The sequence below is a fragment of the Panulirus ornatus genome, chromosome 1, assembly GCF_036320965.1.
Source record: "Panulirus ornatus isolate Po-2019 chromosome 1, ASM3632096v1, whole genome shotgun sequence".
NCBI lineage: Eukaryota > Metazoa > Arthropoda > Malacostraca > Decapoda > Palinuridae > Panulirus > Panulirus ornatus.
The window spans coordinates 31,432,098-31,445,558 of record NC_092224.1 but is presented as its reverse complement, the minus strand read 5'-3'; positions in this window follow the sequence as shown (position 1 = coordinate 31,445,558).

Below are 13,461 nucleotides of genomic sequence, written 5' to 3'. Positions count from 1 at the left end.
TCATTTGTTCTTCCATTCAAGGTCGAAGACCCTTATCTATAAAGCACCAGCAGGATCACTAAACTAATAACTATACCCTTCTTTGTCATGAATCACACTTCTTAATGCATCTAAGAATTCAGCTTCCTCTCCAATCCTATGACTCTATTCAGCCCTAATGATTCCATCCATAGCCATGTCCAATCCCAGGTACAGCTGCAGACAAATTTCTTGACAGTCATGGGTAGACAGCACTGATATCTGGCAACTCGGATATAGTAAGCATAATGTATACAGTATTTTCTCACAAATTAATGATCATAGCATGTTTTCAATTATAACGTGCAGAGTTTGGTAGACAACAATGCTTCCTTGTACTGTTCTATCTTTTATAAATAAACAAAAAATGGATACATTATAATGATTTTGTTATTTTTTAATTGTACTTGGTTGCTGTTTCCTGCGACAGCGAGGTAGCACCAGGAAACAGAAGGATGGCCCATCCACTCATGTACACATATGCCCATATATGCACATATACATATAAATACACACATAACATTTATTTCTTATCACACTTAATTGCCGTATCCCGCATCAGTGAGTAGCACACGGAAACAGATGAAATATACATATACATATACAAATGTATATGCACATGTATATGCATGAACACCCACACAGGCACATATACCTATACATTTCAATGTAAACATACATATACATACACAGACATATATACATATGTACTTATTCATATTTGCTGCCTTCATCCATATCCTGTCACCACCCCACCACACACGAAATAGCATCCCCCCCAATGTGCAAGGTATTGGTAGGAAAAGACAAAAAAAGTCTATAGCTGTCATGTGTAATGCACCAAAACCACAGCTCCCTTTCCACATCCAGGCCCCACAAAACCTTTCATGGCTTACCCCAGACGCTTCACATGCCCTGGTTCAATCCATTGACAGCACGTCCACCCCAGTATACCACAATGTTCCAATTCACTCTATTCCTTCCACGCCTTTCACCCTCCTGTATGTTCAGGACCCGATCACTCAAAATCTTTTTCACTCCATCCTTCCACCTCGAATTTGGTCTCCTGCTTCTCCTTGTTCCCTCTACCTCTGACACATATATCCTCTTTGTCAATCTTTCCTCACTCAGTCTCTCCATGTGACCAAACCATTTCAACACACCCTCTTCTGCTTTCTCAACCAAACTCTTTATTACAACACATCTCTCTTATCCTTTCATTACTTACTCGATCAAACCACCTTACACCAAAATACTGTCCTCAAACATTTCGTTTCCAACGTATCCACCCTCCTCCACACAACCCTATCTGTAGCATATGCCTCACAACCACATAACATTGTTGGAACCACTATTCCTTCAAACATATTTTGCTCTGAGATAACATTCTCACCTTCCACACATTCTTCAACACTCCCAAAACCTTTGCCCCCTCCCCAACCTGTGACTCACTTCCGCTTCCATGGTTCCATACGCTGCTAAATGCACTCCCAGGTATCTAAAACACTTCACTTCCTCAAGTTTTTCTCCATTCAAACTTACCTCCCAATTAACTTGTCCCTCAACCCTACTGAACCTAATAACCTTGCTCTTATTCACATTTACTCTCAGCTTTCTTCTTTCACACACTTTACCAAACTCAGTCACCAACTTCTGCAGTTTCTCACCTGAATCAGCCACCAGTGCTGTATCATCAGCAAATAACAAGTGACTCACTTCCCAAGCCCTCTTATCCACAACAGACTGAATACTTGCACCTCTCTCCAAAACTCTTGCAGTTACGTCCCTAACCACCCCATCCATAAATAAATCAAACAACCATGTTTAATTTGCTTATGGACGGGGTGGTTAGGGAGATGAATGCATATATACACGTACATATACATAATTGCTTGCCTTCATCCATTCCTGGTGCTACCCTATCCTATAGGAAACACATCGCTACCCCCTGCTTCAGTGAGGTAGCTCCAGGAAAATAGAAAAAAAAGCCACATTCGTTCACACTCAGCATCTTATCCACATCCAGGCCCCACAGACCTTTCCATGATTTACCCCAGCCATTTCACATGCTCTGGTTTAGTCCATCGACACCACATCGTTCCAGTTCACTCTATTCCTTGCACACCTCTCACCCTCCTGTATGTTCAGGCCCCGATCACTCAAAATCTCTTTCACCGCATCCTTCCACCTCCAATTTGGTCTCCCGCTTCTAATTCCATCCACCCTGACACATATATCCTCCTTTGTCAATCTTTCCTCACCCATTTTCTCCATATGTCCAAACCATTTCAACACGCCCTCTTCTGCTCTTTCAACCACACTCTTTTTATTTCCACACATCTCTCTTACCCTTTCATTACTTAATCGATCAAACCACTTCACACCACATTTCATTTCCAACACATCCACCCTCCTTCAAACAACCCTATCAATAGCCCATGTCTCACAACCATATAACATTGTTGGAACTACTATTCCTTCAAACATACCCATTTTTCCTCTCTAAGATAACGTTTTCTCCTTCCATGCAGTATTCATTGCTCCCAGAACCTTCGCTTACTCTTTCACCCCATGACTCACTTCCACTTCCATGGTTCCATTCGCTGCTAAGTCCACTCCCAGACATCTAAAACACTTCACTTCCTCCAATTTTTCTCCATTCAAACTTGCATCCCAGTTAACTTGTTCGTCAACCTTAATGAACCTCATAACCTTGCCCTTATTTACAATTACTCTCAACTCTCTCCTTTCACACACTTTTCCAAACTCAGTCACCAACTTCTGCAGTTTCTCATTCAAATCAGCCAATAGAGCTATATCATCAGCGAACAACAACTAACTCACTTCCCAGGCCCTCTCATTCCCAACGGACTCTTGCATTTACCTTCCTAACCACCCCATCTATAAGCAAATTAAAGAACCATGGGGACATCACACACCTCTGCCGCAGACCAATCACTCTCCTCTCTTCCTACTTGTACACATGCCTTACATCCTTACATTCTTGGTAAAAACTTTTCACTACTTCTAGCAACTTACCTCCCACACTATATACTCCTAAGGCCTTCCATAAAGCACTTGTCAACCCTATCATATGCCTTTTCAGATCCATAAATGCTACATACAAACTCATCTGTTTTTCTAAGTATTTCTTGCACACATTCTTCAAAACAAACACCTGATCCACACAAATAAACCAAAACATTTTTGAGGTTGTTATCATCATACATCAGGCCCTGACCTCTTGCATGAATGATATGATGGTGGGGAAAATTAGTGTTTGAACTACAGTATAAATGTTTATGTAATAAATAATGAATTAGCAGAAGATATAGACAGCAGGAAGCACATTTTTCACATGTCCGAGTATGTATACGGTTAATATTATGAATTACAGTCATTTGACACCAAATACTTAAATACTGTATAAAATAACATATATACATAGATCTTCATTAAAATCTGAGGAAGTTGAAAATCTGAGCAAAACAATGCAAGGCTATAGCCTAGGATTTTTCTTGATTTTTTTGAAAAAGTAGATTTTCTTGAAATTTTCAGCGTAGATATTTTTATGCATGCTGAATACGAATCTTTGGTCAAAATCGAAAAATTCGTATTATTAGTCGAGTAAATAATTAAAATTAAACGATTAATATTATGAATTACAGTCTTTTGACTCCAAATACTTAAATACCATATAAAATAACATCTATACACAGATTTTCATTAAAATCTGAGGAAGTTGAAAATCTGAGCAAAAATATTTTTGAAAAAATATATTTTCTTGAAATTTTTATCACAGATACTTTTATATATAATGAATACGAATCTGTGGTCAAAATCGAAAAATCCGTAAAATTAGTAGAATAATGGGCATTTAAATTTTATCAATTAGTGAAGGTGTTAATTAAACGGTTAATATTATGAATTACAGTCATTTGACACCAAATACTTAAATACTATATAAAATAACATCTATACATAGATTTTCATTAAAATCTGAGCAAAAAAAAAAAAAAAAATGCAAGACTATATTATAGCCTTGCATTTTTCTTGATTTTTTGAAAAAATAGATTTTCTTGAAATTTTCAACATAGATACGTTTATGTATGCTGAATACGAATCTGTAGTCAAAATCTAAAAATTCGTATAATTAGTCGAGTAATTACCATTTAAATTTTATCATAATTAGTGCAGGTGCTAATTAAATGGTTAATATTATGAATTAGAGTGTCTTGACTCCAAATACTTATATACCATATAAAATAATATCTATACACAGACTTTCATTAAAATCTGAGGAAGTTGAAAATCTGAGCAAGGAAAATGCAAGGATTTTTCTTGATTTTTTTGAAAAAAATAGATTTTCTTGAAATTTTCAGCATAGATATTTTTATGTAAGCCGAATACGAAACTGTGGTCAAAATCTACAAAGTCGTATAATTACTCGAGTAATTAGCATTTAAATTTTTTGATAATTAATGCAGGTGCTAATTAAACGGTTAGTATTATGAATTACAGTCTTTTGACTCCAAATATTTAAATACCACATAAAATAACATCTATACACAGATTTTCATTAAAATCTGAGGAAGTTGAAAATCTCAGCAAAAAAAAAAAAAATAGATTTTATTGAAATTTTCATCACAGATACTTTTATGTATGCTGAATACGAATCTCTGTTCAAAATCGAAAAATTTGTATAAATAGTCGAATAATGGCCATTTAAATTTTATACTTAGCGCAGGTGCTAATTAAAGGTTAATATTATGAATTACAGTCTCTTGACTCGAAATACTTAAATACCATACAAAATATCATCTATACACAGATTTTCATCAAAATCTGAGGAAGTTGAAAATCTGAGCAAAATAAATGCAAGGATTTTTCTTGATTTTTTTTGAAAAACTATATTTTCTTGAAAGTTTCAGCATAGATACTGTTATGTATGCAGAATACGGATCTGTGATCAAAATCGAAAAATTCGTATAACTAGTCGAATAATGAGCATCTAAATTTTATCAAAATTAGTGCAGGTGCTAATTAAACGGTTAATATTATGAATTACAGTCTTTTGACCCGAAATACTTAAATACCATATGAAACAACATCTATACACAGATTTTCATTAAAATCTGAGGAAGTTGAAAATCTAAGCAAAAAAAAAAAAAAAAAAAAATGCAAAGCCTTGGATTTTTCTTGATTTTTTGAAAAACTAGATTTTCTTGAAATTTTCATCATAGATACTTTTATGTATGATAAATACGAATCTGTCGTCAAAATCTAAAAATTCGTAAAATTAGTCGAGTAATTAGCATTTAAACTTTATAATTAGTGCAGGTGCTAATTAAACGTTAATATAATGAATTACAGTCTTTTCACTCCAAATACTTAAATACCATATAAAATAACATCTATACACATATTTTCATTGAAATCTGGGGAAGTTGAAAATCTTATTTTCTTGAAATTTTCACCACAGATACTTTTATGTATGCTGAATACGAATCTGTGTTCAAAATCGAAAAATTCGTATAAGTAGTCGAATAATGGGCATTTAAATTTTTTCATAATTAGTGCAGGTGCTCATTAAACGGTTAATATAATGAATTACACTCTTTTCACTCCAAATACTTAAATACCATATAAAATGACATCTATACACAGATTTTCATTAAAATCTGAGGAAGTTGAAAATCTGAGCAAAAAAATACAAGGCTTTACTTTATATATATAGCTTTGGATTTTTCTTGATTTTTTGAAAAAATAGATTTTCTTGAAATTTTCATCACAGATACTTTTATGTATATGCTGAATACGAATCTTTGGTTAAAATATAAAAATTCGTATAATTACTCGAGTAATTAGCATTTAAATTTTATGATAATTAGTGCAGGTGCTAATTAAAAGGTTAGTATTATGAATTACAGTCTTTTGACTCCAAATACTTAAACTCCATATAGAATAACTTCTATACACAGATTTTCATTAAAATCTGAGGAAGTTGAAAATCTGAGGAAAGAAATACAAGGCTATAGATTATAGTAAGATAGCCCTATATTTTTCTTGATTTTTTTGAAAAAATAGATTTTCTTGAAATTTTCAGCATAGATACTTTTATGTATGCTGAATACGAATCTGTGATCAAAATAAAAAAATTCGTATAATTAGTCCAATAACGTGCATTTAAATTTTATCAAAATTAGTGCAGGTGCCAATTAAACGGTTAATATTATGAATTACATTCTTTTAACTCCAAATACGTAAATACCATATAAAATAACACATAAACACAGATTTTCATTAAAATCTGAGAAATTTTAAAATCTGAGCAAAAAAAAATGCAAGGCTTGGATTTTTCTTGATTTTTTTGAAAAAATAGATTTTCTTGAAATTTGCAGCATAGATACTTTTATGTATGCTGAATACGAAACTGTGATCAAAATCTAAAAATTCGTATAATTAGTCCAATAATGGGCATTTACATTTTATCATAATTAGTGCATGTGCTAACTAAACGGTTAATATTATGAATTACAGTCTTTGGACACCAAATACTTAAATACCATATAAAATAACATCTATACACAGATTTTCATTAAAATCTAAGGAAGTTCAAAATCTGAAGAAAAAAAATGCAAGTGCCTTGGATTTTTCTTGATTTTTTTGAAAAAATAGATTTTCTTGAAATTGTCAGCATCGATACTTTTATGTATGCTGAATACGAATCTGTGATCAAAATCGAGAAATTCGTATAATTACTCGAGTAATTATCATTTAAATTTTATCATAATTAGTGCAGGTGTTAATTAAACGGTTAATATAATGAATTAGAGTCTCGACTCCAAATATTTAAATACCTTACAAAAAAACATTTATACAAAGATTTTCATTAAAATCTAAGTAAGTTGAAAATCTGAGCAAAAAACATGCAAGACTATATTTAACATAATTAGTGCAGGTGTTAATTAAACGGTTAATATAATGAATTAGAGTCTCTTGACTCCAAATATTTAAATACCTTACAAAATAACATTTATACACAGATTTTCATTAAAATCTAAGTAAGTTGAAAATCTGAGCAAAAAACATGCAAGACTATAGCCTTGGATTTTTCTTGATTTTTTTGAAAAAATAGATTTTCTTGAAATTTTTCAGCATAGATACTTTAATTCATAATATTAACCGTTTAATTAGCACCTGCACTAATTATAAAATTTAAACGCCTATTATTCGACTAATTATACGAATTTTTCGATTTTGATCACAGATTCGTATTCAGTATACATTAAAGTATCTATGCTGAAAATTTCAAGAAAATCTATGCTTTCAAAATATTAAGAAAGATCCAAGCCTATAGCCTTAAATTTTTTTTGCTCAGATTTTCAACTTCCTCAGATTTAAATGGAAATCTGTTTATAGATGTTATTTTATATGGTATTTAAGTATTTCGAGTCAAAAGACTCTAATTCATAATATTAATCGTTTAATTAGCACCTGCACTAATTATGATAAAATTTAAATGCCCATCATTCGACTAATTATACGAATTTTTAGATTTTGATCACAGATTCGGATTCAGCATACATAAAAGTATCTATGCTGAGAATTTCAGGAAAATCTATTTTTTCAAAAAAATCAAGAAAAATCCTTGCATTTTTTTTGCTCAGATTTTCAACTTCCTCAGATTTTAATGAAAATCTGTGTACATATGTTATTTTATATGGTATTTAAGTATTTGGAGTCAAAAGACTCTAATTCATTATATTAGCCGTTTAATTACCTGCTGCACTAATTATAAAATTTAAATGGTAATTACTCGAGTAATTATACGAATTTTTAGATTTTGATCACAGATTCATATTCAGAATACATAAAAGTATATATGCTGAAAATTTCAAGAAAATCTATTTTTTCCAAAAAATCAAGAAAAATCGCATTTTTTTCCTCATATTTTACACTTCCTCAGATTTTAATGAAAATCTGTGTATATGTGGTATTCTATATGGTATTTAAGTATTTGGAGTCAAAAGACTCTAATTCATTATATTAACCGTTTAATTAGCACCAGCACTAATCATAAAATTTATATACTAATTACCCGAGTAATTATACGAATTTTTCGATTTTGATCACCAATTCGTATTCAGCATACATAAAAGTATCTATGCTGAGAATTTCAAGAAAATCTATTTTTTCAAAAAAAATCAAGAAAAATCCATTTGCATTTTTATTTGCTCAGATTTTCAACTTCCTCAGATTTTAATGAAAATCTTTGTATATATGTTATTTGATATGGTATTTAAGTATTTGGAGTTAAAGACTCTAATTCATTATATTAACCGTTTAATTAGCACCTGCACTATGATAAAACTTGAATGCTAATTACTTGAGTAATTATACGATTTTTTAGATTTGGATAACAGATTCGTATTCAGAATACATAAAAGTATATATGCTGAGAATTTCAAGAAAATCTATTTTGTCAAAAAAATCAAGAAAAATCCAAGGCTTCCATTTTTTGAGCTCACATTTTCAACGTTTTCAGATTTTAATGAAATTCTGTGTATATATGTTATTTTATATGGTATTTAAGTATTTGGAGTCAAAAGACTGTAATTCATAATATTAACCGTTTCAATAGCACCTGCACTCATGATAAAATTTAAATGCCCATTATTGGACAAATTTTACGAATTTTTCGATTTTGATAACAGATTCGTATTCAGTATACATAAAAGTATCTATGCTGAGAATTTCAAGAAAATCTATGCTTTCAAAATCTTTGAGAAAGATACAAGCCTATAGCCTTGCATTCTTTTTTCTCAGATTTTCAACTTCCTCAGATTTAAATGGAAATCTGTTTATAGATGTTATTTTATATGGTACTTAAGTATTTGGAGTCAAAAGACTGTTTAATTAGCACCTGCACTAATTATAATAAAATTTAAATGCTAATTACTCGAGTAATTAAAGGAATTTTTAGATTTCGACCAAAGATTCGTATTCAGCATAGATAAAAATATCTATGCTGAAAATTTCAAGAAAATATATTTTTTCAAAAAACCAAGAAAAATCATTGCAGTTTTTCCTTCAGATTTTCAAATTCCTTAGATTTAAATGAAAATCTGTGTATATATATTATTATATATGGTATTTAAGTATTTCGAGTCAAAAGACTGTAATTCATAATATTAATCGTTTAATTAGCACCTGCACTAATTATGATAAAATGTAAATGCCCATCATTCGACTAATTATACGAATTTTTAGATTTTAATCACAGATTCGTATTCAGCATACATAAAAGTATCTATGCTCAAAATTTCAGGAAAATCTATTTTTTTCAAAAAAATCAAGAAAAATCCAAGGCATTTTCTTTGCTCAGATTTTCAACTTCCTCAGATTTTAAAGAAAATCTGTGTACATATGTTATTTTATATGGTATTTAAGTATTTGGAGTCAAAAGACTCTAATTCATTATATTAACCGTTTAATTAGCACCTGCACTAATTATGATAAAATTTAAATGTTAATTACTCGAGTAATTATACGAATTTTTAGATTTTGATCAGAGATTCGTTTTCAGAATACATAAAAGTATATGTGCTGAAAATTTCAAGAAAATCTATTTTTCAAAAAAATCAAGAAAAATCCATTGCATTTTTTTTTCTTCAGATTTTCAACTTCCTCAGATTTTAATGAAAATCTGTGTATATATTTCATTTTATATGGTATTTAAGTATTTCGAGTCAAAAGACTGTAATTCATAATATTAATCGTTTAATTAGCACCTGCACTAATTATAAAATTTAAATGCTAATTACTCGAGTAATTATACCGATTTTTAGATCACAGAATTTTTAGATCACAGATCCGTATTCAGAATACATAAAAGTATATATGCTGAGAATTTCAAGAAAATCTATTTTGTCAAAAAAATCAAGAAAAATCCAAGGCTTCCATTTTTTGAGCTCACATTTTCAACGTTTTCAGATTTTAATGAAATTCTGAGTATATATGTTATTTTATATGGTATTTAAGTATTTGGAGTCAAAAGACTGTAATTCATAATATTAACCGTTTCAATAGCACCTGCACTCATTATAAAATTTAAATGCCCATTATTGGATTAATTTTGCGAATTTTTAGATTTTGATGACAGATTCGTATTCAGTATACATAAAAGTGTCTATGCTGAGAATTTCAAGAAAATCTATGCTTTCAAAATATTGAGAAAGATCCAAGCCTATAGCCTTGCATTCTTTTTGCTCAGATTTTCAACTTCCTCAGATTTAAATGGAAATCTATTTATAGATGTTATTTTATACTTTATTAAAGTATTTGGAGTCAAAAGACTGTAATTAATAATATTAACCGTTTAATTAGCACCTGCACTAATTATAATAAAATTTAAGTGCTAATTACTCGAGTAATTCAAGGAATTTTTAGATTTCGACCAAACATTCGTATTCAGCATAGATAAAAATATCTATGCTGAAAACTTCAAGAAAATCTATTTCTTCAAAAAAATTAAGAAAAGTCCTTGCATTTTTTTTTTTCTTCAGATTTTCAAATTCCTCAGATTTTAATGAAAATCTGTGTATATATATTATTTGATATGGTATTTAAGTATTTCGAGTCAAAAGACTGTAATTCATAATATTAATCGTTTAATTAGCACCTGCACTAATTAAGATAACATTTAAATGCCCATCATTCGACTAATTATACGAATTTTTAGATTTTGATCACAGATTCGTATTCAGCATACATAAAAGTATCTATGCTGAAAATTTCAGGAAAATCTATTTTTTCAAAAAAATCAAGAAAAATCCAAGGCTATAGCCTTGCATTTTTTTTGCTCAGATTTTCAACTTCCTTAGATTTAAATGAAAATCTGTGCAAATATGTTATTTTATATGGTATTTAAGTATTTGGATTCAAAAGACTCTAATTCATTATATTAATCGTTTAATTAGCACCTGCATTAATTATGATAAAATCTAAATGTTAATTACTCGAGTAATTATACGAATTTTTAGATTTTGATCAGAGATTCGTTTTCAGAATACATAAAAGTATATGTGCTGAAAATTTCGAGAAAATCTATTTTTTCAAAAAAATTAAGAAAAATCCAAGGCTATAGCCTGGCATTTTTTTTCTTCAGATTTTCAACTTCCTCAGATTTTAATGAAAATCTGTGTATATGTGTTATTTTATATGGTATTTAAGTATTTGGAGTCAAAAGACTCTAATTCATTATATTAACCGTTTAATTAGCACCTGCACTAATAAAATTGAAATGCTAATTACTCGAGTAATTATACGAATTTTTAGATTTTGATCACAGATTCGTATTCAGCATACAGAAAAGTATATAAGCTGAAAATTTCAAGAAAATCTATTTTTTCAAGAAAAAAAAGCAAGAAAAATCCAAGCCAAGATATCTTGCATTTTTTTTGCTCAAATTTTCAAGTTTCTCAGATTTTAATGAAAATCCATGTATAGATGTTATTTTATATGGTATTTAAGTATTTGGTGTCAAAAGACTTCAATTCATAGTATTAACCGTTTAATTATCACCTGCAGTAATTATGATAAAATTTAAATGCTAATTACTCGAGTAATTATACGAATTTTTAGATTTTGACCAAAGATTCGTATTCAGTATAGATACAAATGTCTAAGCTGAAAATTTCAAGAAAATCTATTTTTTCAAAAAAAATCAAGATAAATCCACTTGTACTTTTTTTTCTTCACATTTGCAACTTCCTCAGATTTTAATAAAAATCTATGTATATATGTTATTTTATGTTATTTAAGTATTTGGAGTCAGAAGACTCTAATTCATTATATAAACCATTTAATTAGCACCTGCACTAATTATAAAATTTAAATGCCCATTATTGGATTAATTATACGAATTTTTAGATTTTAATCACAGATTCGTATTCAGTACACATAAAAGTATCTATGCTGAAAATTTCAAGAAAATCTATATTTTCAAAAAAATCAAGAAAAATCAAGCCTTGCATTTTTTTTCTTCAGATTTTCAACTTCCTCAGATTTTAATGAAAATCTGTGTATATATGTTATTTTATATGGTATTTAAGTATTTCGAGTCAAAAGACTGTAATTCATAATATTAATCGTTTAATTAGCACCTGCACTAATTATATAAATTTAAATGCCTAATTATTCGACGTAATTATACGAATTTTAGATTTTGATCACAGATTCGTTTCAGCATACATAAAAGTATCTACCCTGAAAATTTCAAGAAAATCTATTTTTTCAAAAAAAAAAAAAAAAATCCAAGCATCTTGCATTTTTTTTACTCAAATTTTCAACTTCCTCAGATTTTAATGAAAATCTGTGTATAGATGTTATTTTATATGGTATTTAAGTATTTGATGTCAAAAGACTGCAATTCATAGTATTAACCGTTTAATTATCAACTGAACTAAATATGACAAAATTTAAATGCTAATTACTCGAGTAATTATACGAATTTTTAGATTTTGACCAAAGATTCGTATTCAGTATAGATAAAAATGTCTAAGCTGAAAATTTCAAGAAAATCTATTTTTTCAAAAAAATCAAGAAAAATCCACTTGTACTTTTTTCTTCACATTTGCAACTTCCTCAGATTTTAATAAAAATCTGTGTATATATGTTATTTTATATGGTATTTAAGTATTTAGAGTCAGAAGACTCTAATTCATTATATTAACCGTTTAATTAGCACCTGCACTAATTATAAAATTTAAATGCCCATTATTGGACTAATTATACGAATTTTTAGATTTTGATCACAGATTCGTATTCAGTACACATAGAAGTATCTATGCTGAAAATTTCAATAAAATCTATGTTTCAAAATATTAAGAAAGGTCCAAGCCTATAGCCTTGCATTCTTTTTGCTCAGATGTTCAACTTCCTCAGATTTAAATGGAAATCTGTTTTTAAAAGTTATTTTATATGGTATTTAAGTATTTGGAGTCAAAAGACTCTAATTAATAATATTAACCGTTTAATTAGCACCTGCATTAATTATAATAAAATATAAGTGGTAATTACTCGAGTAATTAAAGAAATTTTTAGATTTCGACCAAAGATTCGTATTCAGCATAGATAAAAATATCTATGCTGAAAATTTCAAGAAAATCTATTTTTCAAAAAAATAAAGTATAATCCTTGCATTTTTTTATCTTCAGATTTTCAACTTCCTCAGATTATAATGAAAATCTGTGTATATATAGTTATTTTATATGGTATTTAAGTATTTCGCGTCAAAATACTGTAATTCATAACAATCGTTTAATTAGCACCTGCAATAATTATGATAAAATTTAAATGCTCATCATTCGACTAATTATACGAATTTTTAGATTTTCATCACAGATTCGTATTCAGCATACATAAAAGCATCTATGCTGA